Here is a 26,566-nt window from a genome sequence, read left to right on the forward strand (position 1 = left end):
ATTGAAAGGGACAATTTAAGAGCTTAGGCCATGTAAATGCATTTCTTATTCTGTCAGATTGAGAAATTTCTGCATGCAAGAGGCTGAAATGCACAGAGCTGATAAAGACTTAATAGCAGCCACTTATATGAGCATTTGGAAAAAGGGTTTTACATTTAAAGGATCAAGAATAATTAAAATAAAGTACCAGGTTGGGTTTGGGTTGTGGTTGTTTTTTTTAAATGGAAGACAAAATATATAATGGTGAACTAGGACTGACTCTCAAGGACCTTATACTTCAAGAAGATAACCAAATTTGCATCAGTCATAGGAGTTAAACTTGATCCAGAACTTCTCTGCCTGATCCGAGTCTTACCAGGCCGCATGCCAATCTTCCTCTGAATATAGTTGACAGGGTGGAATTCCAGTCCAGTTCTCACATTATATTTTCTAGGCATGGGATATCTTCCAAAATCAAATCCCTTGACAGAATAAAAGGGCTCTATTGTCTGAGTAAATTTCAGATTTGATTTCTGATCGCCTGCCCGTACTTGAATTGCAAACCGTATTCTGGAGTGCTGCAGTTAATAGGTTTGTTGAAAAGCAAGGCACATATTAAACTCCACATCCATTCATGCAGTAAATATATGCATGTTTCCAGAGACGAGAACAAGTTGTAAGAGTCAATCTGCCTTTAGAAAATGTGAGGTATGGACCGAATATCAGAGCCACACAAAATGTTTTACTCTTCTCCTCCCCCTCAGAGGAAAATCAGGATTATTATTAATAATAATAATTTATACGCTTCCCTTCATCAAAATATCTCAGGGCATTTCACAAGATGAAAACAAATATAATCCTAATAGGTTATATCCAGCACAATGTATTTTTTCAACCATGAATTTGGTATAAAGGGACAGCATTGTACGCAACTGACACCAAATGGTGGACACTGGAGATACCACTAGATCAATAAAATTATACTATGACTTATCATCATCATTATACACAGGCAGTAAAATGGGTGGAAGTCTAGTTTGAGTCTGACTAGCATTCACTAGCTGGCCATAGCAGTGCCTTCTCCGTGGTGGTGCCAAGTCTTTGGCTCATTTTTTAATCTTTGCAAATCCCTCCTTGCATTTCGGGAACACACCTTAAGGTATTGTTATTTGGCTGAGCCTCTGGCATTGTGAAGCCACAGAATCTGTTCTGCTTTCTTATGAACGGTCCTACAGTTAGCCTTCTATTTCTAACAATTATACAGTGCTTAGATTTTTATTATTTTATTGTCACAAACCCGATATTTCGTTTATCTTGATTGTAAACCATCTTAGAACACTATTTTTAGAAAGGTGGTGTATACAATGTAGCATAAACAAATAGCATGGGAGAGTACAGGCTTCACTGTAATTTTTTAGAACTTGTATAATTGGGAAAGTGTTGTCGCGCAGATAAAATGCAAGCTACGTCATCACTCCAGAAATGCATGCAGCCTGATCCAGCTGTGAGGTTCTGCGGGTGTGCAAGAGGATTTCCACATGCATACCCTTAAGTAGATGGGTAGTCACATCTGCAAGGGGTTATACCATGGGTAGGCAAACTAAGGCCCGGGGGCCAGATCCGGCCCAATTGCCTTCTAAATCTGGCCTGCGGACAGTCCGGGAATCAGTGTGTTTTTACCTGAGTAGAATGTGTCCTTTAATTTGAAATGCATCTCTGGGTTATTTGGGGGGCCTGCCTAGTGTTTTTACATGAGTAGAATGTGCGCTTTTATTTAAAATGCATCACTGGGTTATTTGTGGGGCATAGGAATTCATTCATTTCCCCCCCCCCAACAGAAAAAAAAATAGTACGGCCCCCCACAAGGTCTGAGGGACAGTGGACTGGCCCCCTGCTGAAAAAGTTTGCTGATCCCTGGGTTATAGCGTTAACAAGGGTTCCAGGGTCTGGGCTGAGGCACATGGCACAGCAATCTTGCTGAAGCTAAGCAGGTCTAGATCTGGTCACTGCCTTGATGAGAGACCAGCTGGGAACACCAAGTAGAGGCCACCCTTAATTCCAGTGGGGATGGCTGCCTATCGGGGATGCTGTAGCAGAGGAATTCCAGCTTCAGCAGGGGTTGGACTACATCAGGGTTTCCCAAACTTGGGTCTCCAGCTGTTTTTGGACTACAACTCCCACCATCCCTACCTAGCAAGACCAGTGATCAGGTATGGTGGGAATTGCAGTCCAAAAAACAGCTGGAGACCCAGGTTTGGGAAACACTAGGATACATGGTCCTTATAGCAGGGTTGCCATTGAGCCAGGGCTGCATACCTAGCCTATCATCCCACCTTCGTCACCAGTAAAGTGTAGGTGGGTTCCCTTGAGGCAAGACAGAGAGATAACAGCAAGAACCTTTATTGACTACATAACTGGGAAGCAGAGGCAAATCAACTACTTAAATACTTTTCTGAAAGCCGGGCCATTCCCACTCCCAACGTGATTGGCTGTCTACACTTCCACACTGCGAATCATGACTCAGAGTTCAAGGGCCAATGGCAGAGGCCAAAATCCTGAAATGTTCTGTGATTGGACAACATGTATCAAATCAGAACACAGGAGTTCAGATTCCTTAGTCCAGACTCAAGCTCAGGCAAACACAGACCACTGAATACATAACACCTGTATTTCAGAAAGGAAAAACCAGGACACCACGAAAGTTGTTGAGCTAAAAAAACAAGTTTCTTTTATTGACTTGCCTAAGATCTAGAACAAAGCACTGCCTTTCAGAAATTAGACGTCACTTCCGCCTTTGAACGGACATACGGCAGCCCTATCTTATAGTGCTGTGATTGCCTCATCTCAGTGATTCTCAGAAGGACTCCAAGGTGGGATAAGCTTAGCCAAATGTGGATCAGGAGGAGAATCAACTGCTTTTATGCTGAATAGATTTATTTTTTTATCTAAGATTTGTGGGTAAAGAGAGTTCCTTCGTTTAAGTTTAAGTTTCCGGGGTCCTAGAGTTTGTACTGTTTATTGGTTTAATTTTACCCCAAGTCCAAATACACTTTGAAATGTAACATGGCATTATATCATTTGTAGTTACAAAGCACAGGCGCTTTCCCCTGACAGTGAGCAGAGCCATGTGGCTTAATTGGATGGATGCACAACAACCATTCCTTACACACACACACACACACACACACACACACGAAGAAGGATGAGAGAGGGAGGGGAGTCAGGATCAACAGCCAGGATAAGCATGGTCCAACATCCCAGGACCCTGCCTAATATGAAACTTAGTCAAGAAGATGTAACAGCGCCAAGTAACTAGGAGCTGCAGAAGCAAGGCTCAACGCTGAATTCTAAACTTTAGAATAACAGCCAAAACTCCAGAGAAGCTTGAATCTGATAACCACTTAAAGAACGGCTCCAGGATTTTCATTAAACTTCCACTTGGAAGCACTGGGCCTGGGCCTGGAGGTGAAGCCAGGCTTGGAATGCTTAATAAGATGCTGGAGGGTGGGAAGAAAAGAAAATGGGAGAAAGAAAATGTGAGGATAATCCCCAAAAAGAGGGAGGCGGGGAGAGAGAAACCATGCCTTTGGCCTATGTCATTGAAAGGTGGTGTTCTGAGATGCTCCTCTTTAGTTAAGCATCCTTTGAGGAGGGAACTGCATTCAGAATATTGAGGTGAAATGTGTGTCCCATATATGGCTTCTATTTAAACTAAAGCTCCTACTGGTTTGGTTTTTCTTCTCCTGCCCCGCCCTCCCCTGCTTGAAGTTTCTTGCTTCTTCTAGCAAAAAGACATCACATAATTGAAAGCTCAAGTTTTTCAGTATTAAGCTAAAGAACTGTCAAACTGGCCTTTAACATTATGCTGGATTTGGGTTGCTTTGTTTTTACTGGACATCATTACTTTGTTGGCTCTTGTAGCGTTAGAACAGGACGTCCCATTTTGAGTGATGCTAAGCCCTTTTTCTTCCTCATCCTCTTCCTCCAACACTTAAGAGGGGCCACCACCCTCTTAAGTCCATAACCTCATCCCCAAGGACCCCTACCCTATTAAGAAGCATTATTAAGAATAGCGGTTTACATGGCCCACTAAGGAAGGCAATTAGCAAACAAAATTCAAAACAATTAAGTGCCAAATCCAATTAAAATGATTTAGTTTCATTAATTCAACCAAACTGATGAACTTCATCCAGTGATGCCAACTTCTCAAAGTCTAATAGGCATTTGCACCTCTGCCCCCTTGCCTTTCAGCACCCCTAGGTAATTCCACTGTCCCCCCAGGGGTGGTTTCACCCACTTTGGCAACCACTGAACTAGATCATCGTTGTGGCAGATCTAATCGCAAGCAGACAGGGCATTGCATCATGGTCCCCCTTTCTGTAATGAGACAATATTATCCGGATTGTTCTTTCCCTTCAGTGGAAAGGGTTTTACAGCATTTATATATAACCTCTGGTATCACTTCAGCAGCTTGAACAGGATTCCAAGCTTGGGAAGACAAATTGCTTGCCTGTGCTTGGGCAAACCATGAACTATAACTCTTGTTAGTTTTGATGTCTAATGATGCGGTTGTACACAAGTAATGTTGAGCTACGCAGAAGCCCAGAGATCCCCGCTCTTGTGTTATGAACAAGCCAGGAGTCATTCCACACACAACACAGAAGGTGGCCTGAGGTGAGAGAATTCTGGACTCTACCACTACTGCCCCGATGACTCTGCTACACTAGTTAGTGCACATAAGGAGATCTGGGTTGGTTGCCTTTTAATCTGGTGAAGCATTGGGGGGAGGGGAATGTAGCACACTGCAGAATAGAAGAAGAGAGAAGCAGAGCTAGCCAATTGCCTCTGCTGAGCAACCGCTGCCTTTGGACTTTCCTCACCTGTCACCAGCATCAGACGGCCTGCCCTGTATCCAACCCGGCTGGTTGTACTTTTAATAACTGGTGTCTGGGTTTGCTTTCTACTGCCCTCCTCATCCCTTTTTCCTTGTGTGTCATGTCTTCTAGATTACAAAAGCATCCCATGGCATATGTTCAGGCTTCCATTACATGCACACCCAGGCAGCTCTTTCTTCAATATTTGGTTTTCACAGGCAGCATTTCCATTGTGAGCATATTTTCCGTCCAAGTCAGATGGAGTTTCTTTTTTCTTTTTAATAATTTTTGTTGAATAATTTTATGTTACATAAAAAAATACAGCCATACTACCACTAAATATAATTAAGAAATAAAAATTGCATACATTGATATTTAGTTTGTTATTTGTTATTTACCGTCTTATTTTCTCCCAAACATTGCATACAACACACATATGTGCAGACACCCACACACCCACACCCACACACAAAATGATAATAATGAAAGTAAATATTTTTCCCCCTTTTATCTTCCAAAATCTTTTCTTTAGCTTTGACTTCCTGTCAAGTCCCTTTGCATATATTTTATCTTACATTTGAAGGTGCACAAAACAATAAACCTTTCTATATAATTTTTCTAATACATTCTGAAAACATAATAAATCCTTAATTGTTGTCCACCTCCTTTTAGTTCCTTTATCACTCGAATGCTAGCACGGAGTCAAAACTATTATTGTATTTTTGAACATATCTTCTATAACCATCCCATTTTTCCGCAAATTTTTGCTTTGAGTTTCCTCTGAGTTTACTAGTCAGTTGAGCCGTCTCCACCAATTCCTGTAATTTGATTTGCCAAAAGTCAGATGGAGTTTCAGCATCGTTCCCTTGCCCCCCACCCTAAAACATTCTTCCCTCTTCCTAGCCATAGTGACATCGCCACATGTAAATCCAATTTGGTTATTGGATAGCACTGACAGCAAACAAAACCTAAGTCAGAGTGGTTGAACTCTGCATTTGCTTTGCTTGCCTTCAGTGACATCACCACGTCGCCAAATCTGATTGGCTACATGATGTCACTGTTAACGAGGAAGGTGATGGATTTAAGAATTTTAAAATTATGTTGGAATTGCTCCAAACTGAACTACAAATTCCATCAGATAGGCTTTCAGTAAATGTGCTCTACTTCTCATGCTAAAAATATTCAGCAGGAAACATTTGGTGAGCTCTGAATATAGGAGCATAGCAAGGTGCCTCAAAGCATGTTGTGAACAGCCCTTCTGGCTTCATATTATCTACAGTGACTGCCAGTAGAAAGACAATGAGTCTTTCGCAACCCTTCCAGGAGACCCCAGGGATTGAACCTGGGTCCTTCAGAATGCAAGAAAGTTGCTCTTCCAGTGAGCCACATCCCTGTGCCTTCCGCTTTTCAATTAACTTGCTTTTGCACCCATGTGAACGTGCTAACGTGTTATTTTGTGTAGGTAGCATTCAGCCATTGTCTCTTCGCAATATGGAACATAAAATGCCTATTTCAAAAGGCTGATTGTATTTCTGTCCCTTGTGGAGGCACAGAAGCAAGATGTTAAAGCCTCAGGTCTCCAAAGGAATAACACGAACTGGCTCATTGCGAAAAACCATTGCACAATTATTCGGAACGCATTGTCCTACCAGGGCCATGTGGGTTTCTCACGTTCAGCAGGCTGATGAGCAAAGAGAGACAATGAGACAGGGTATAATTTGAATCCATAAAATCCTATAACAGAACCCTTATGATTGGTTCTTCTTGAACTCAATAAATGTGAAAAACCAACAGGGCATCATATAAACAATTTTTGTATTCTTACGGATTCAAATCCTCAGGTGATGGCCAATTAAACCACCCTAAAGCGTTAAATAGCATGACATTCTTATTTCATGGTTGAGCTCAAAAGCCGAATTCTGTCTTATTAAATTCGTACAGCTCCTTCCCATAACAGAACACTTGAGGAATCAATTTGTTTAGCCGACATTTTATGGCGGCACAAGAAAAGACACCAGGAATTCATGCCTTCAGAGACGCTGCTGAAGCCATTGTGAGAAAAATGCTGACTGTGAGAGTGCCATTGTGTGCCGTCAAAGTACACTCTGGAGAGAGAGGAAAGAACAGTTGAGAAAGTCACAATGTATACTGGCAACACTCTCCGCCTCAAGGATGTAATTTAAAAGTGTGCTGTATTCCCTTGTTCCCTTTCCAAGCTGACACTAGCTCTGGATCAACACTGGTAAAATAAAAATAAGTGCTGGCACCCATCATAATTCATGCCATTATCCCTCTTATTTTACACACACAAAACTCAGGCAGATATTTCATGGAACAAACATCTCTTTGTGAGACATACTTCTTCAGACTTTCAGACTGGGGCCTCAGGCCTGATCCACATCACAGCTTTTTTATTATTATTATCATCTATATGTCGCTACCCAGGGTACAGATGGCATTTTACAGACTAATATAAGCATGCGTGCACACACAAAATTCTCCAAAGCAGCTTCCTCTCTAAATTTAGACAAGAACCAGAGGGTGAAGCCAGAGGTACGTGGTTTGTGCTGTGATCAGCTCCTGTCTGGAAACCAATGTCCCCACTGTGGAAGGACGTGTGGATCCAGAATTGGCCTCCACTGTCACTTATGGACTCATTGTTAAAACCGTGTTTATGGAAGACAATCTTACTCAGCTACGAGTGATCGCCAAAGAAGAAGAAGGTGTTTTTGAAAGTGAAGTCAACGTGAGTTTGCTTTGCTGTAGAAATTTTTATTGATTGATTCTATACCATTTAATATTTCAAAAACTTCCTAAGCATTGTCCTGCACACAAAAACAGCAACAGTTACAAAAATACACATTAAGACCACTGGAAGAAATAGCTAATAAATAGATCCAGATAGCATGTCTTCCGATCATCTATCGATCAATCGATCGATCAATCGATAGATCTAATCTATCTGATTTATTTAACACCCTTCATCAAAAGATCTCAGGGGGGTTCACAAGATAACAACACAAGACAAAAAGTACAAATCAACACTTAAAACAGAAACAACAAATCAATAACACCCCCTCCAACAAACCCCTGAAGAAGCATCTCCACCTCCACCGTTCAGCCCAGACACTGAGGTCCACCTCAGAGGGTCTTCTGGTGGTTCCCTCACTGTGAGAAGTGAAGTTGCAGGGAACCAACCAAGTCTTCTTGGCAGTGGTGCCCTGCCTGTGGAGATAAAGAACTACACAACTTTTAGAAGACATCTAAAGACAGCCTTGTATTGGGAAGTTTTTAGTGTTCAATATTTTATTATGTTTTATATGTGATAGCCGCCCAGCATGGTTGGGGAAACCCAGCCAGATGGGCGAGGTGGTACTACAACAACAGCAACAACAAATATGCTGTGGAATATTAATCAACTCAAGGCCTGGTTGAAAATGAAGGTTTTTGCTTGGTGCCTTAAGATATATAAGGAAGGCGCCAGACGAACCTCCCTGGGGAGAGCATTCCACAAATGGGAGTCACTACAGAAATGGCCCGTTCTCATGTTGCCACCCTCCAGACCTCATGTGGAGGAGGCACACAAAGAAGGGCCTCAGATGGTGATCTCAGGGTCTGGGTTGGTTCTTCTCCTCACTCACTGATACACGTCCCCACTCAAGACCTCTCAGCCTCCTGGCTCTCACCCAGGACTCCACCCATCCACCCCTACCCTCAGGACCCAGACAAACTCACAGACCACCACCGTACAAAACCTCACAACAAATAGAGTTTCTGGAGCCTGCTGACAACCACCCTAGTCTCTCCATTCAACACTTGCTTTTATGGGCAGGCACCAAGGTATGGCACATCACCTGAGCATTCAACTATGTGCCATCTATGAAGTGAGATGAAGTGTGCAAACCAGCCTTCTATCTCATATTGATACAACAAGGACATTGTCATAACTATCACGGAAACATTTGTGTGGTTACCATGCCTATACATAAAACTCTCTGTTCCAGGTGTGGGTGGGAAGAGTCACTGACTAGAAGTAGGAAGAAACTGTTAACTAAAGAGAGAGAGAAAGGTTAATTCTCAGCTCATACATTTATTCTCAGTACCAGAATTGAACTCGCAGTCCTTTCAGGCAAAACTTCACTGCTGGTTTTCTCCCAACTTTTCTTAGTTTCAGCTGGATAATTTAAGGTGGGTTGGAAAGCTGTTATTGGTATTTTTGAACAACTGGGAACTAGAACTGCCTTTTGATCTACCGCAACCCATCCAGAGTCCTAGCTGTAGATGTTAATCTCTCTTCTTCCCACCCCTGCTCTAGAAAACCAAAGGGAGGCCATCAAAAATTGCGGATCAGCAGAACACAGCCATGACCACCAGGAAAGGATTTGATTACCAATTCTTGCTATTCATCAATCAGGCTCTTTGGTTTTGGTGATGGATTTTAGACTTCTCCGAAGAGTCTTCGTGTTTGCCTGGTTTTTGTTATTTTAGTGTCACAGATCCTATATAAGCCCGCAGTGAGGAAGCAAGGCTAACCAAGGGTGATTTTCATTCACAACAAATTCTTGTGGGCAACTCCACTTCCCACATCCACAGCTGGGCAGTTATCCAGAGTGCAGATTCCACACGGAAAGCTGAGTCTGTGCCCTCAGGTGCCATATCCAGGATATACCACTTCACATAGCAGATATGGGGGTCACAGGGCCGGCCCAAGACATTTTGTTACCTGAGGCAAACCAGAAAATGGCAACTCTCTGGGAATCCTGGGAATTGTAGATTTTTAAGGGTGCAGGATGAAAGCATAGATAGAGAATATCAGACTCAGGGACCACATACTGGGCCTTTCTGTCAAGGCTCAGGCCACTCCCACTTTGCACCCTCCTTGCCTGTTTTTGACAGACCGAAATACGTATTTGGATTGAAAGAAGGCATGGTGGTGGTGGAGAGCGCTCATCTTGCTTCCTCACCCCCACCCTCCAAAAAATCCTCCTCTTTCCATTCCTCTGACCAACTTCTCTCTTGCCTTTGCACCACAGCTTACTAGCTAGAGACTGAAACTGTTTTCTTGCAAAGCTATGAGCCTGCCTGTCATCAGGAAGCCACCCATGTAGAAACTGGTAGGTTTACTCCCAAATGAGGAACAAACTCAGGATCCGGCTGGTGCTATGATCTAAAATTTTCAAGAGCCCTTCTTCACAAGTTTCTACATTCCTCAGGGTGGTGGTGTCCCAAGAAAGGCCATTCTCTGTAGCAGCCGCTAAGTTGTGGAAGTCTCTCCCCTCAGAGGTGTGTCTGGCACCTTCTATATACAGATCTTGACAAATGCTGAAGACGCACCTCTTTATCCTCGCCTTTGAAACCTGAGAAGTGTGTTTTAGGACCCACATATGTATGACTGTAATTTGTTTTAGGGTCCCTATAGTTAAAGCTATGGTTTTCCCAGTAGTGACGTATGGAAGTGAGAGCTGGACCATAAAGAAGGCTGATCGCCGAAGAATTGATGCTTTTGGATTATGGTGCTGGAGGAGACTCTTGAGAGTCCCGTGGACTGCAAGAAGATCAAACCTCTCCATTCTTAAGGAAATCAGCCCTGAGTGCTCACTGGAAGGACAGATCCTGAAGCTGAGGCTCCAATACTTGGGCCACCTCATGAGAAGAGAAGATTCCCTGGAAAAGACTCTGATGTTGGGAAAGATGGAGGGCACAAGGAGAAGGGGATGACAGAGGACGAGATGGTTGGACAGTGTTCTCGAAGCTACCAGCATGAGTTTGACCAAACTGCGGGAGGCAGTGGAAGACAGGAGTGCCTGGTGTGCTCTAGTCCATGGGGTCACGAAGAGTCGGACACAACTAAACAACTAAACAACAACAAATTTGTTTTAGCTATTTTTAATACTGAATTTCAGGTTGTTGTAACCCACTTGGGACCTGCTGCTGAAGAAGGGCTATAGCAGTAGTAGTAATGGTTTTGGGATTTTTAAAAAATACAATTGAAAATGTATTTGCGGTCTTAATAAGCATGTTCTGTATTTGGCCTTCTCTGTGATGGAACTTATTCCTTGGACAATTTTTCCATGACCTTTAATTTTCTTTGCCCTTAACAAGAATGACTTCTGAAATGTATAGGCAAGATAACAAAGCAATTGATGCCATATACAGAAGGAATGGTCTCTTAGCAGTAACTAATATTCTGGTGAAATGGTGCAGCTTCATTGGGACACAAATTGTAGACGTATTAAACTGGAAAGGAATTTATACTTGTTTCTTTCATTTCAGAGTCAATATTGTGTTGTTATCCGTTCTGTTAAAATAGAAAAAAAAATCCAAATAGTCTGTTGTTGTGGGCTATTGAATACGTTTCTATTTACAGTATTTCTTGCAAAATCCAAACAGCAGGTGGGCGTAGCTAGCCAGATTTTCCATCCTACAACAGTTCCCATTCAGACTTCCAGCTGAGATTTATAAGACACAACATTAAACCCCCTGATCTCACTGGGTTTCAACTTTCCACTGTGCATTTTGAGATCATTTCTCCTCTAGGGCAGGCACTGCATGAACAGCTGAGAAAGAAATTGACCAGAGGAGACAGGCAGGCAGGCAGTTCACATTTTTGCAAAACTGACTTTTCTGAACAGTAGCTAGTTGCCTTGTACTTAATCCTAATTGGGTGTGGTATCTATCCCGCCCCGCACCAAAACCCAGTTGTGACGATAATGCTTGGTGATAGATGAACACTGTACATACTGTTCAGGAACCTTGCCCAGTTCCTCGTGGCAATGTATGGAATAGAAAATTTGCCTGAAAGCACTTAGGATCTGGGCATCCAATTTCATTATATTCCCCGTCCCTATTGAAGAGAAAAACTTGGAAGGGGGAGATGTTTTTAATAAAATCTTAATCAAAAGGGGCTCTTAAGATACTCTGGGCGTGACAATGTGCCTTGTCTTCCTACACACAAGCTCAGAATTAACCTGATGTTTCAAATCGCTGTTTCCTACATCTCGCTTCAGAGATGTCTTGGCCAATTAGTGTAATATCACAGCTACATGGAGTTATTGCATTTCCAGCTGTGAACTGCTAATAATAAACCTACCCACAGGACAAAGCTGCCATATGGCCAATGGTCAGGCATGCACAAAGCATCTATGGGGAGGGGAATAATGTGCTTGTCAACAGTAAATGGATATATGTCAGGGAAATCAGGCTGGGAATAGGGCAAAGTCCTGGTTGCTTCTTCTTTTAACTCACATCTCATACATTTAGCCACTGTGCAGTCTATTTTGTATGGAACAGAACCAGCAGATAAAATTGCATTCAGTTAGGGTGCATTCAAATGTGTGTGGGGGGGGGATATTATTTTTCCTGATCATAATGCTAGCACCTGTCCCATTTTCTCATGCTCCTTTCATACTGCAGTACCTGTTATATTATGGAGCTGTGGCTTTCTGGCCAGCATACAGGTACATCGCACAAAATTTCATTCATGCCAGTGTGCATGGTGTTACACAATACAGCAAACATCATTGGACAATGTCACCACTCCTGCAACCCTTTCTGCACATGCACATTTCTGTCCCACCCCAATGAAAACAGCAGGAAGGACCTGTCTGCTGGTATACTGCCTCAGTGCCCCAGACTTTGTGACTTTCTTCCTATGTGATTTTCCAGGTTAAGTGGGCTAAAATTGGATTTTTTTCTGAAATCAAATAACACGGAAATGAAGGCTAAGCATGTGCTACATTCCCTTAGTTTTTCAGAAGTTGTGTGAAAGCTCAAACATAATGCAGAAAAAGGGAAACACTGAGAAAATGGAATGTGCTGGTGTATGAATCTGGCAAAAAGAGGTGGCTTAGGAGAGTTGAGGTGGGCTGCAATTTATTCCCCCAGGAGCAGGCCCAAGCAGCACTCATGGGCCAGTTGAAGAAGAAGAAGAAGAGAAGAGTTTGGATTTGATATCCCGCTTTATCACTACCCTAAGGCGTCTCAAAGCCGCTAACATTCTCCTTTCCCTTCCTCCCCCACAACAAACACTCTGTGAGGTGAGTGGGGCTGAGAGACTTCAGAGAAGTGTGACTAGCCCAAGGTCACCCAGCAGCTGCATGTAGAGGAGTGGGGAAGCGAACCTGGTTCACCAGATTACGAGTCCACCACTCTTAACCACTACACCACACTGGCTTCCTGGGCCTGCTCCCTGGGGAACACCCACACATTAGCTGCTGACATTGGCCAAATCACTGGCAGACAGCCTCCTTCTGCCCAGCCAGCAACTGAGCTGGCTGCAACACCACCCACCTTTGAAGGTGAGTGGACTTGTGGGACCCACCCATGCATCTATTAATTAGTAGATTACAATCCCCATTTCTATGTTCCAATCTGCACATAGGTCTAAAGGGGCTGAAACTGGTATGTTCACTCCCCAATGCAGAGTGAACCAGAATCCTTCAACATGCCTACACCCGTCGTTTATAACGTTAACAATGCATTATTGAAATGTGACACCAGAGGGGTGCTGTGGAGCAGTGAGCTGCCAGCAATGGGAAACTGCATTTTAAATGTTATTAAATATAACGTTCTATAAGATCGGTGTAGATCCAGCCCTAGTGGTGACTTGAGTTGTTCCACTTTGGTTGGTGATGTATAATTCCCAAGGGTCCTCTTCCACTTCCCTCAGAAGTTTAGGGTGGTGGCGGAGGCCTCAGACAGGGCATTCTCTGTGGCAGCCCCTAAGTGGTGGATTTCTCTCCCCACAGAGGTGTGCCTGGCTTTTTCACTATACAGCTGTTGGAGAAGCAGCTCTTTACCCTGTCCTTTAGCATCTGAGATGTGTGTTTTCAGGACCTGCACTATTATTGTCCATGTTATATGTTTTTACTGTTTTTAATTCAGAATTTTAAACTGTGTTAATACACCTGGAGACCTGCTGGTGAAGGTTGGGCAATTAACAACAACAAAAGCAACAACAACAACTACATCCACACTGTCCCCATCAAGATGCATGAACCAATAGAATGTTCTGGACAAGACCCATCAGAAAGTCTTGTGAAGGGAGAGACATGAAAACCGTGCTGATCATCTTTAGGAAAATATGTGCAAATAAATACATGTAAATAAACAAAATAGCATGAAGTCTTTTGCGCAGAGACCGTGGAGCTCGGATGTAACTGTATAAGCACACCTAATCCTCACGGTCAATGACTGTGCCCTTTCTGAACTATCATGGTTGTCCTCAGTTCAGAAGTTTGGACGTGTGTATTTTTCTGTGGCTTTTTTCGGCCACCCATCTCTCCGTGTTCTGTCACCTCCCTGTTTTACATGATGTCAACAGGAGATCTGTTTTTTTTTACCCTGTTCCCAAATCCTGACTTCTTAAAACATTAAATAAAATGTTTCTTTCATTGCTAATTATTTTGGACTGTGACAGAAACCAGCTCGCCTGGAATTTGTTGACTTTTTTTTTAAAGTGGGGGGAGTAGATTTGAATTTTTTTTTTAAAAAAAGGGAGGCATGTCTACGCCATGCTCCTGAGTTAATGCACTGCCTTTCAGATCTTTGACAGAAACTTGGCGTCAATCAGTCCTAACTCTGTTTAAATGACAGGATGCCTGGCAGCCCTTAGCCCCGCTTGCAAGATGTACTAATATTTACAAGCAAAAAAAGAGAGAGGAGGAGGTGGAGGAGGGTTCTGGCTTTGTTGAAATAACACCACTTTCTACATGTGAAGGCTGCTCCAGAGCAGACAGCTACCAGGGGAGAGAAGGACTGAGCTTTTCATCAAACACTAATGTTTACTTTAAGCCCAAACAGGTCACAATTATATTAAACAGGTTTTATTTTATTTTCTGCAGGCATAAATATGTGAGGGATCTTCTAAAGGCATCTTCCAAAACAGGCAATGAAAAAAACAACAACGAGGAAGATGTAAACATGTCTCAGAAATAACAAGCAACAAATTATTCCAGGTTGGTCTCGCTTTGTATATAGAGAGGATGTTTTGCGGGTGTTTTTGGCTGCGAGTCAGCTTTGGAGGTACACTAGATTTACAAAACATGTACAGAACTTTAATGAAGCACTTTAAACAGAAGGGTGGAGGAAGCAGGGCTGCACAGCATAATTACCAATGGGGGGGGGGGAGATGTTTTTTAAAAGAGCTTTTGCTTGTCCGGAGAGCATGCTTAAGGGAGAAAGAGGCACGCACTGTGAAGGAGGCAGGGGTCTTTCCAAACTGTAGGAGCCTGTCTAAAGCCCACTCAACGAGGATTCCAGAAACAGCATGATATAAAAGGCTACATTGTCTTCCAGGTTTTCAACCACAGGCAGCTAGATTTAAAAAATAGAAAAGCTCTATAGGTCCCAGAGTTCTCCCTTTTATCCAAGGCTTCGGGTTTTTTAATGCCTCCTCTGTTGGGAAAATCCTGAAATCAGAAAGGATGTGGTCTGAAGTGCTGAAGTGTTTAGCCGCCTATGGAGTATGTGGCATTGGGGAATGAAGTAACGAATTTATCACAGCTGCTAAGGGTGAGATTCATAAGTTATTAGGTCTTGCACAGTCTCATTGGATATTATTGACTATGAGTTATTGAAGTTTTGTTCACCAGGTGGGGGAAATTTTATTATTCCACTCCTCAATGTCATCTAATACGTGCCTATAACCTTTGGCATGTCTAGTTAATACCACTGGCAATCTGTTTATTTTCCTGTTCTCTTTATCAGCTTTCAGACACTGTAAATCTAAATAACTGTCATCATCGACTTAAATCATACCCTTCTCTCGGAAAGCTTGAAACCTCCTCAACACAGCATGCAGCTGAAAGGAACACCCTTTGAACAATTCTAAGTCCCCAAATATCAGAATTTGAGGGAAACAAAACAAAATCTTGTCCAAATACTTAAGTTTCAGACCTGCGAGTGAATATCCACCATCTCAAAATCCATGTTTCAATATGAACAAAGTCTGATTTCTGAAATGTGATGTTTATCACATTCCTAAGGCAAAACAAGGGACACAGGTAGCGCTGTGGGTTAAACCACAGAGCCTAGGACTTGCTGATCAGAAGGTCGGCGGTTCGAATCCTCGCAACAGGGTGAGCTCCTGTTGCTCGGTCCCAGCTCCTGCCAATCTAGCAGTTCGAAAGCACGTCAAAGTGCAAGTAGATGAATAGGTACCGCTCCAGCGAGAAGATAAACGGTGTTTCCGTGTGCTGCTCTGGTTCACCAGAAGTGGCTTAGTCATGCTGGCCACATGACCCGGAAGCTGTACGCCGGCTCCCTCGGCCAATAAAGCGAGATGAGCGCCACAACCCCAGAGTCATCCGCGCCTGGACCTAATGGTCAGGGGTCCCTTTACCTTTAAGGCAAAACAGCATTAAGAACATAAGAAGAGCCTGCTGCATCAGGCCAGGAGTCTAGTCTAGCATCCTGTTTTCACAGTGGCCATCCCGATTTCTGTGGGAAACCCACAAGAAGGATACGAGCACAAGAGCCCTCTCTCCTCCTGTGTTTTCCAGCAACTGGTATTCAGAAGCGTTGCTGTGGAGACTGAGCAGAGCCCTCTCCTCCATGAATTTATTTAAACCTCTTTCAAAGCCATCTAGGTTGGTGGCCCTCCTGTGGGACCAGGAACAAGGCCAGAAAGCCACTTCCGGCCTGCCCCAGGAGGTGGTCCCAGCCCCCGCGAGAGCAGGGGAATCCCGGTCGGGTCTGCCCCCCCCCCAGCCAGCCAATCAGCTGGCTGGCTGGGGGGCATGGCCTCCCCTATTTAGGGCCGGCGCGGAGGGGGCTCGCCCTCTTTTCGCCAGCTCATCTTTGACTTTGCTATGGACTTCGGTCTGTCGCCGCAAGGGGCATGGTAGGAATTTTTCCCAATTGGCGATTTCTGGCCTTTTGGTTTTTCGCCTACCTCGTAGCAACTCGTCACAACTTTTCGGCATTGGTGGTAGGCATTGGTAAGAAGGGGTTAAGAGGATGTGGGGGGGGGGAGGAACGCCATCACCTCCCCCCAGTGAGCAAAGGGTGGTCCGTTAAAGGACTCCGGGGGGCGTGGCCCTGTCCGAAGCCTATGGAGGTGAGGGCCAAAGGCACGCCCCAGAGCGGTGACCCGGGGGAGCTCCTAGTCGATGTGCCTCGGCAGGAGACTCCCCCGATATAAGGTTATCCCTTCCCCGTGTCTCCAGCAAATGGGCTGGAGCCGGATAGTCGTTAGGACCAATGCCTAAGCCAATGCCTCTCATTCCTGAATTCAATAAAGTTGTGGCCTAATTCGCCCAATTAACCTTAAATTATGGTGTCTCGTGTCTTTATTTACCCTGGTGGGGGGTGGGAACTCGCCTCGCAAAATCTCTTCTCACTTGGAGCTTCGCGGATTCCTCCCTAAGATAAGCTGCCGGCTATTTAAAATTAAAAAGTTGCTGATTCTGGGTAGCATGTCTTTAAGAGCTCTTAAAGAACTCAGATGTGAAATTGTTGATATTCCAACACAGGGAAGGGGAACCTTTGGTCCTCCTGGTGTTCTTTAGAGATTGAAGCAGGAATAGGGAATCCAGGGCCTTGCAGATGCTATGGACTACAACTCTGATTAGTCCCAGCCTTTGATTATTTCCCCACTTTATAATGTTACATACAAAAGGTCAGGGATGGGTAAGGTTGTATATAAAATGGATTATATATAAAATCCCTTTTTTCCCCCTTGCATAGTGCTCCATCCCTCCCTGTTAATATGCACATCTTCTGTCTTCTTTCTTTAACAGGAGACAAGTGGAGAATCTGTGGCCTTCTAGATGTTGTCAGGATACAAATCCCATCATCCTTGACCATTGGCCTTGCAGAGTGGGGCTGATGGGAGTTGGAGTCCAACTACTTCCAGAAGGCCATTGGGTTCCCCATCCATTTTATAGAGTCAACAGTCTTAAAGCTGTATACACACAGAGAAAGAGCACGACTACCCCCCCCCCCACTCACTCCCAAAGCAAGTTCATCTTTATTCCCATTATTGAGCTAATGCAAGATTGGAGCTAGTGTCACTGCAGGGGTGAAGGGGGAAGCTCTCATGTGACTCTGGAGAGTTGATTATATATACGCAGCCACCAGTGACTTGCCTATGGACAGAGGCTTAAGTGTAGAGTTGCGTTTTGGGTTCCATCAACTAGACTAGAGTCTCCTCTGACCTGCTTTTGCTTGCTTTGGCAGGAATGCTATGAGCAGCCCAAGAGGCAAAAAAGGATGGACACAGATTTGAGATTTATTGCTGGAAACACTTTATCTTGAAAGCTCAGATGTGTCAGTAAACAAAATGCCTCATGATTGCTGCTCTTTATTGGATGCATAGATCTATGCTTATGGAAACAAAGGTTTAATTGTCCCTCCCCTCCACCCCCAAAAAGGCACTTTTGAGTAGCCTAGATATATCATTTTGTATTCTAATATCATTTTCAATTTCTGGTAATGCAGATTATAAAACTGTCATCTCCTCCAGGGAACAGATGGTAAATGCCCTAGGGGTGGTTGAGGCTAATGCTCTAGCAAGCTGTAGCTCACCAGCTTGCAATATTAGCTGGTACAATATGACAGTCCTGTGGCAAAGGCACACTCCCCTTTGGCCAAGGGGGTAAATGTTTGCTATTAAAACTGAAGCATGTCTGAATAACTCAGAAATATCCAGTTTGCTTCAATGGCAAGGAGCTGAGCAAATGTTTAACTCCCCCATTGTAAAGTTTCGGTTTGGCTGGATTGTGTTCTCAGCTGAAATTCAGGTTGGGTGGTATTGAACTGAAGCCACATCTGCATTATACATTTAAAGCAGTATCATAACACTTTAAACCTTCATGACTTCCCCCAAAGAATTCCGGGAAGAGTAATTTGTTGAGGGTGCAGAATGTCGTTAGAAGACTCCTCTCAGAGCTACAATTCCCAGAGTTCTCCAGGAAGAGGGATTGGTTGATAAACCACTCTGGAATAATAACTTAGGGGTTGCCTAATAACTCTCAGTGCCCTTAACAAACTTCACTTCCCAAACGTCTTTAGGGGAAGCTACAACTGGTTACAGGACGAGGGTGGCGCTGTGGGTTATACCACAGAACCTAGGACTTCCCGATCAGAAGGTCGGCGGTTCGAATCCCCAAGACGGGGTGAGCTCCTGTTGCTTAGTCCCAGCTCCTGCCAACCTTGCAGCTCGAAAGCTGTCAAAGTGCAAGTAGATAAATAGGTACCGCTCTGGCGGGAAGGTAAATGGTGTTTCCGTGCACTGCTCTGGTTCACCAGAAGCGGCTTAGTCATGCTGGACACATGACCCAGAAGCTGTTTGCGGACAAACGCCTGCTCCCTCGCCCAATAAAGCGAGATGAACGCCGCAACCCCAGAGTCGGTCATGACTGGACCTAATTGTCAGGGGTCCCTTTACCTTTACCTTTACAACTGGTTACAGCTGTATGATCCTGTTTTCACTGAATAGTGCTGACAGGGCCTAAGTTGCACTCAGACATAAGTTATGTTTATTAATATCAACAAGTTTGCTCTGAGTAAAACTCAGCCGAATCCCATCCCTATTACTGAATATATTTATTCTTAACCCCCTCTTGTGCTCTTCTGCTGTGGCTGCATTCACACATGGGGATTATTGTGTTAGTTTCCCTGATTATATCACTAGCACTTCTATCCCAGATTCTAACATTCCTTTTACACCACATTATCTTTTGAGTTATGGAATTGTAGCTTTCTAATTGCTATACCACTATGTTCTGCTAAATTTTAAATGGCAGGAAAGAATCGCATGCCGGAGTACTGCCCCAAAGTTCCTAATGTTGAAATTGCAATGCAAAACTCCTGCAATTTACAGGGTTAGCAGGGTTGCAAGCCTATTTTTTCTGGAAGCAAATAACATGGAAATGAGGGCTAAACTTCTGCTGGTTTTCCAAAAGTTGCTATATGTGAAAGATCACATAAAATGCAGAAATCATCAGGTAAGGAAACATTATGAAAGCAGAGTACTGTAAAATGCTTTTGGAATGCAGATAGCAATACGCTCATTTTCAAAGCATGGGTAGAGCATCTAACAACTAGATGCTCCTTAGATAGAACTCTTGCACTATTTCAGTAGCACATAATCTCTGGAATGGCTACTAATGACCTGGGCTCATTAGGAAGACCCAAGTTTAGAATAGGTGCAAGATCCATTGCCAGCATATAAGGTTGCAGCCAAGCCACTTGGGCCTGAGTTTCACAGCGCTTTCAAGAAAGTACGCTGGCCTGAGGCCAAACTAGACAAGATGACAGAAATCCATAACTGGATTGCCTCCTGTCTCTTTATATCTTAACAACTAGCAGCTGTGAATGCGGGGCCAGAACTGTGTTCAGAGATGGGGAGGCGATAATCCTCTCCTCCAGTGCCCTTTTCCTGATTGAAATCTCACACCTAGCAATGCTACCATTTGCCCCATTAAGGCAAATGCATCCACGCAGTCAACATCTCATCTGGCTAGGCCCAGATTTAGGCTCTTGTAGAGCTAACTTGAAATATGCTTGCTCAGAAGTTTCCACTTGATCGTTCAACTGGGGCTTGCTTCCAAGTGACTTTGCTTAAGTTTGCAGCTGCTCGACCCACCAACAAGTACACAGAACCCAGGGCCCTCCAGATATTATGGGATTTCCAGGTTCCTTCAGCTCCAGATAGAGATGGGGGGATGTCAATGTCAGTTACTCTCTTATTTATGATTTTTCCAATCTTACCATTCCATATTTCTACATCAGCTTGTGAGGAAAAGTCCTTGTGAAAATCCATCAGCATTTTCATGCAAATTATCCTAATATTAATGATAATCGCAATGCAATCATTGTTAAAATACAGCATATGTATGTTGTTTTCACAAAAATATTAATTTTAATGCACACTTTCCCCTAAGAAATGCATTGTTTGGTTGAAGAGCTGCATCACGAAATTCAGATAAGTGCATGTTTTGTTTTGGATCCCATGCTGTTTAAAATTAAGTGTACATTTGATAGGTTCAGCTTTAAATGCGAACGGAATCAGTTTTCTCCTTTATCCCTAAGGTAGTTCAAGACATCGGGAGGGCACTAGGTTGGAGAAGCCTGAAGCAGACAGAGCACAGAAAGCATTTTGAAGACTTGTAATGTTAAGTATAGGGTGGCGCTGTGGGTAAAACCTCAATGCCTAGGACTTGCTGATCATAAGGTCGGCAGTTCGAATCCCCACGGCAGGGTGAGCTCCCATCATTCGGTCCCAGCTCCTGCCCACCTAGCAGTTCGAAAGCACCCCTAAGTGCAAGTAGATAAATAGGTACCGCTTTATAGCAGGAAGGTAAACGGCGTTTCCGTGTGCGGCACTGGTGCTGGCTCGCCAGAGCAGCTTCGTCACTCTGGCCACATGACCCGGAAGTGTCTTCGGACGGCGCTGGCTCCCGGCCTCTTGAGCGAGATGAGCGCGCAACCCTAGAGTCGGTCACGACTGGCCCGTATGGGCAGGGGTACCTTTACTTTTAATGTTAAGTATTGATGATGTTCACCCCCCCATGTGATGTCATGAAGTTCCCTTCAGCAAAAGCAAAAAGCTGTATGAATAAATTCATTACAGCTCCAGAAGAAATTGAGTGTTAAAAACAACCACCACCACCACAACAAATGAGCATTTTGTGGCTCTTTAAAAGCCTACCAAATTTATTATGGCATAAGCTTTCATGGACTAAAGTCTACAAAAGTTTATGCCACAATAAACGTGCCTTAAGGTCCCAGGTGATGTTTTGTTGTTTTTGCTGCAGCAGACTTAAGGCAGCAACCCCTCTGGAAATTGTGCTTAAGGGTTACAGCTACTTTTCAGGAAGCTTGTGTACCCGTCATTCCCGCTCTACGGTCTTTAACACCGTTACCAGGACTGTGTTATCTGCGAAATCTTGCTTGTCAACGTTACCCAAACAGGAAAAGGATATTTAATGCCTTATTTTTGTCACCGTGGCTCCTGTTGTATTTCCTTCTGCCTCCTTGTAAATACTCTGGCAGCAGAGGGAAGCAAAAAGGGGCAAGGTTTTCCCCAGCGGTCTGAAAAGAGTTCAGTGGTCACAGCAATGGCTTATGTCTGCTCTTCCAGATATAGCAAGTGGCAGTTAATTTAGCAGCATGTGTCTGGAGGAAAAATGAAGGAACCCAGATCACCACACTTGAACGACACACAATGGCCGTCAACGTCGACTAGCCGTTGGATTAGGCTCAGGGATTGGACATAATGAACACTAAATAATCTCACTTAGTTTTATGTTTTGGGAACTGAGATGGGTCTACATTGATGAGATGAAGTCAATGCATGTTTCTAAGATGTGAAGATGTGGAAATTCTTCTTTTTTTTCCTATTCTGTGCCTGTACTTCTCAAGAGACAGAGAGAGAAAGAAAGAGAGAGAGAGAGAGAGAGAGAGAGAGAGAGATTGTTGGTCTCCTTCCACCGAAATGAAGACAGGAATATTTTCATCTTTAACATGAAAAGAAACACAATGCCTAGCAATTGAGCAGTGTTTGTTGCGCTGACCAGCATGGATGGGCAGCTGATGAGGGCCCAGTTTTAGCTCCTCACTGCTACACTTTCATGCTCCATAGCCATGACACCACTTCCATTTTAGCTGATGGTCACGCCATCCTTTTCTCCCCCCCCCCCCATTGGCTAAAACAGACTTTTAGCAGAGGGACAGGAGGGAAGTGGAGAGTAATGAGGGCAGCAGTGGTTGGCAGGGTGCAATGCGGTGGGGAGGTGTTGCTAGGGGCTGCCTCTGAAGACAGTTCAGAATCTTCAGCTGGTGCAGAATTCAGCAACCAGGTTGCTTCTGGAGCAAGAGGGTTTGAGCATGTTACCCAGATCCTGGTCTACCAATTAGTTTCCGGTCCCAATTCAAAGTGCTGGTTTTGACCTATAGCAGGCACAGGCAAACTCCGCCCTCCAGATGTTTTGGGACTACAACTCCCATGATCCCTAGCGAACAGGACCAGTGTTCAGGGATGATGGGAACTATAGTCCCAAAATATCTGGAGGGCAGAGTTTGCCTATGCCTGACCTATAGAGCCTTAAACGGCTCAGGACCGCGATGCCTCAAGCACTGCTCTTTCCATATGAACCTACCCAGACCCTGAGATCATCTTCTGAGGCCCTCCGTCATGTGCCGCCTCCTCAAGAGGTCCAGAGGGTGGCAAAATGCAGTGGCCCCCCATCTGTGGAATGCTTTCCCCAGGGAAGTGCATCTGGTGCCTTCATTATACACTTTTAGGTGTCAGGCAAAAAGTTCCTTTTTTAACCAGGACTTTGGTTGATCCGATTTACATCCTATGCCCTTTTAAAATGTGTGTGTTTTTTTTGGGGGGGGATTGGGTTGCTGTTTTTATATTTATTGGGTATTTTGTGGTTTTATATCTTGATTTTATTCTGTGAACCACCCTGATATAATAATAATAATAATAATAATAATAATAATAATAATAATAATAATGACATCCAATGCCTGTTTAGAATTTGTTGGGGAGGGGCAAATTATTGGGTCATTCTTGTTTTTGTTTTTATTATGTATTTTGTGTTTTCTTTTGTGATTTTATATTGTGAACCATCCTGAGACCTGTGGGCATAGCTTTGTAAACAACAACAACAACAACATGATATCCAATAACTTATACATGCAATTATTCTTTTCTCATGTTTCCTTATTCTATCAGCGTCAAAGCAGGAAGGGATGTTCAAAATTCCTTCAGTACTAAATGTTTGTCATATAGGTCTGCTTTAAATATATATATATTATTTTTTAAAAAACCCTCAAATAATGAGAAATCAGTTGTGAAGGAAAATCAAATATGTATGGCAAAGTGACAGAGCTGCCAATCACTGAATGAACCAATGCACTGCCAGATTCAGCAAAAGGAAAGCTAGGGGCATGAACCCCCTGGGGAGTCTGATCAGACCAAGCCTTTCAGGTGAAGAACATTTGACAAAGAAAACAGATTTGCTTCCGCAACCTGTCCCTGCCATAGGCTCTGTTGAACAAAGCCCATAAAATCCTGTAGCCATAAATTGTGACAAATCCACATGATAATCTGCTCACGCTGGCCTAACCAAATGAAACTAAGAAAAATACTGCAGAAACTCAGAGGGAAGTGATACAGTTTCTGCTGTTAACAAATGGAAATCTCAGGGAAATTGGGCAGCAAGACAGCACGAAATCGATAAATATAAAGGGACGAGATGTCAAAAAGGCAGGGTTTGCAGCAACAAGCCTCTTTTATCAACGCAGAACTCTCATATATTATTTTCTTTGTTTCTGCAGGTGATGTATTTTTTATAGAGAGTTCTCTGTATAACTACATGGCTCTTACAACATTGCTGATCATTTCATTTTAGCCCCAGAACCTGAGGAGATATTATCCAAACCTCCACCTCAAGTCGTATTTCTCTTCAAATGAACCTGAGCTATGTCAGAAATGGAAGACTGTGAAAAATGGACCGAAGGCGAACAGACCGAAAGAGTAAAATACTCTATTTTCTTATTGTGTCCTATATTGGCAAATGTATATGATGGCCTCTCTCCAATACACGGGTGGTGCTGTGGTCCAAACCACTGAGCCTCTTGGGCTTGCTGATCAGAAGGTCAACGATTTAAATCCCCACAATGGAGTGAGCTCCCATTGCTCTGTCCCAGCTCCTGCCAACCTAGCAGTTCAAAAGCACACCAGTGCAAGTAGATAAATAGGTACCACTGTGGTGGGAAGGTAAACGGTGTTTCCGTGCACTCTGGCTTCCGTTGTGCCAGAAGCAGTTTAGTCATGGTGGCCACATGACCCAGAAAGCTGTCTGTGGACAAACGCCGGCTCCCTTGGTCTGAAAGCGAGATGAGCGCTGCAACCCCATAGTCGCCTTTGACTAGACTTAACTGGTCCTTTACCTTTACCTTCCCTTAACACCAAAGAACACTTAAACTCTAGCAAGTTCTCTGATTTGTTAGGCTATTCTATTTTAAGAATCTAAAGAAAAGACCTGCTTGATTTAGTGCAGCGCGAATAGGAAGTCCTCAAGCAAGTCATGGTTACAGAAGTGTTCTCCCCACTTGCCAGCAACTACTGCAAAGTTGGATAAGAATGCAGTTGTCGCTTTCATTTTCATTTGTTCTGGGATTTTCAACGCTTACTATTTTTGAAAACAACTGTGAAAGTTAGGAAAAGTAAAAAAGCAAAGTGATACACGTCTATGATGACCCAACAAATCACAGCTTCCATCCTTAATTCACATTACCAAAACAGGCATGCACGTTTTGGTAATATGGATTAACCAAAATGTCATGCATGTTTGATTATTTTCAGGAGGACATGTCTCATTTTCCTGCCGCCTTCTTGCCTGGCAGGTTCTTTTTTGGACATGTGGCAGGAAAGCATTTTCAACATCTGGATTTTAAAAAGTGGCTTGAATAAGAGAAAATGGTTCCATTCCTTCACTGAGAAATCTTAGCATATGTGGTCAAAAGAACTGTGAATGTCTATACAGTGGTACCTTGGGTTAAGTACTTAATTCGTTCTGGAGGTCCGTTCTTAACCTGAAACTGTTCTTAACCTGAAGCACCACTTTAGCTAATGGGGCCTCCTGCTGCTGCCGCGCTGCCAGAGCACGATTTCTGTTCTCATCCTGAAGCAAAGTTCTTAACCTGAAGCACTATTTCTGGGTTAGCGGAGCCTGTAACCAGAAGCGTATGTAACCTGAGGTACCACTGTAATAGGTAAAGGGGGGGGGTTGTCTAAGAAGACAAACTCACTTCTCTGTGCATTTTTCCTCAATCTCCCCCACCCTTTTGGTGTTATAATTTCACAGCTATTGATTTATTTAGTTATTTATAAAATTACCAACCTCGCTCCTTTCGATACTCAAAAGGCAAAGATGGCTTATGCACCTGATACACAGTGATCCAACCACTGAAACACAAATGTCCTAATTAAAAACCACAGCAGAATACAAGATTACAAAGAACAGCACTAACAATCAATATGTTGCAGATTCAAGTAGGTAGCCGTGTTGGTCTGTCATAGTCATAATTAATAACAAGATGAAAGATAAAAAATTATTAAAAGATGATCCAAAAAGAACTCCCTTAAGAGAATCAAGTCTTTTTGTCTTAAGACAGACTTTAAAAGAATATTTCCCTTTTTTTATAAAGTATAAGCTTTCTAGGTATGAGCTTTTGTGTGTATACACACTTCGTCAGATACTCTGAAGCAGAGGCCGCTACAACCTTACAACTGTTGATGACTGTTAATGATGGCAGTTGGTTCCACAGGCAAAGGCAATGGATTTTTAAAGGGATAGATGACCAATATTGCTAATTGTAGCGACCTCTGCTTCATAGTATCTGAAGATGAAAGCTCATACCTAGAAGGCTTATACTTAGTTACTCTTTAAGGTGCTACTGGAATTATAAAAAAAAAAAAATGGGGCAAGATTATTTTAAAGACTGTCTTAAGACAAAAAGACTTGATTCTCTTAAGGGAGTTCTTCTTGGATCATCTTTTAATAATTTTTTATCTTTCATCTTGTTATTAATCAATATGTTGAACAGCAAAAGAATCAAATGCCTTTTTAAAAAATGAAATGTTTTCAGTTGCTGGTCAAATAAAGAAGAAGATAATCTCTGGGGTAGACAGAGTGTGACCACCACAGAAGAGGCCCTGCCATGTGTTTATGTTTCAAGGAATCACTTTTTTC

General features: G+C 43.3%; 1 long non-coding RNA gene across 1 annotated transcript; it reads right to left on the reverse strand.

Annotated features, from left to right (window-relative positions):
- Positions 1-14,700: 14,700 nt before the first annotated feature.
- Positions 14,701-25,873, reverse strand: LOC307199929. The gene is made up of 3 exons (XR_013832268.1): positions 25,715-25,873; positions 20,568-20,641; positions 14,701-15,262 (listed from the first exon to the last, which is right to left on the reverse strand). It is a non-coding gene; the product is annotated as an uncharacterized lncRNA (long non-coding RNA).
- Between the last annotated feature and the right edge of the window lie 693 nt (positions 25,874-26,566).

The sequence above is a fragment of the Podarcis cretensis genome (assembly GCF_951804945.1).
Source record: "Podarcis cretensis genome assembly, chromosome: 12".
In the NCBI taxonomy this organism is placed as follows: Eukaryota; Metazoa; Chordata; class Lepidosauria; order Squamata; family Lacertidae; genus Podarcis; species Podarcis cretensis.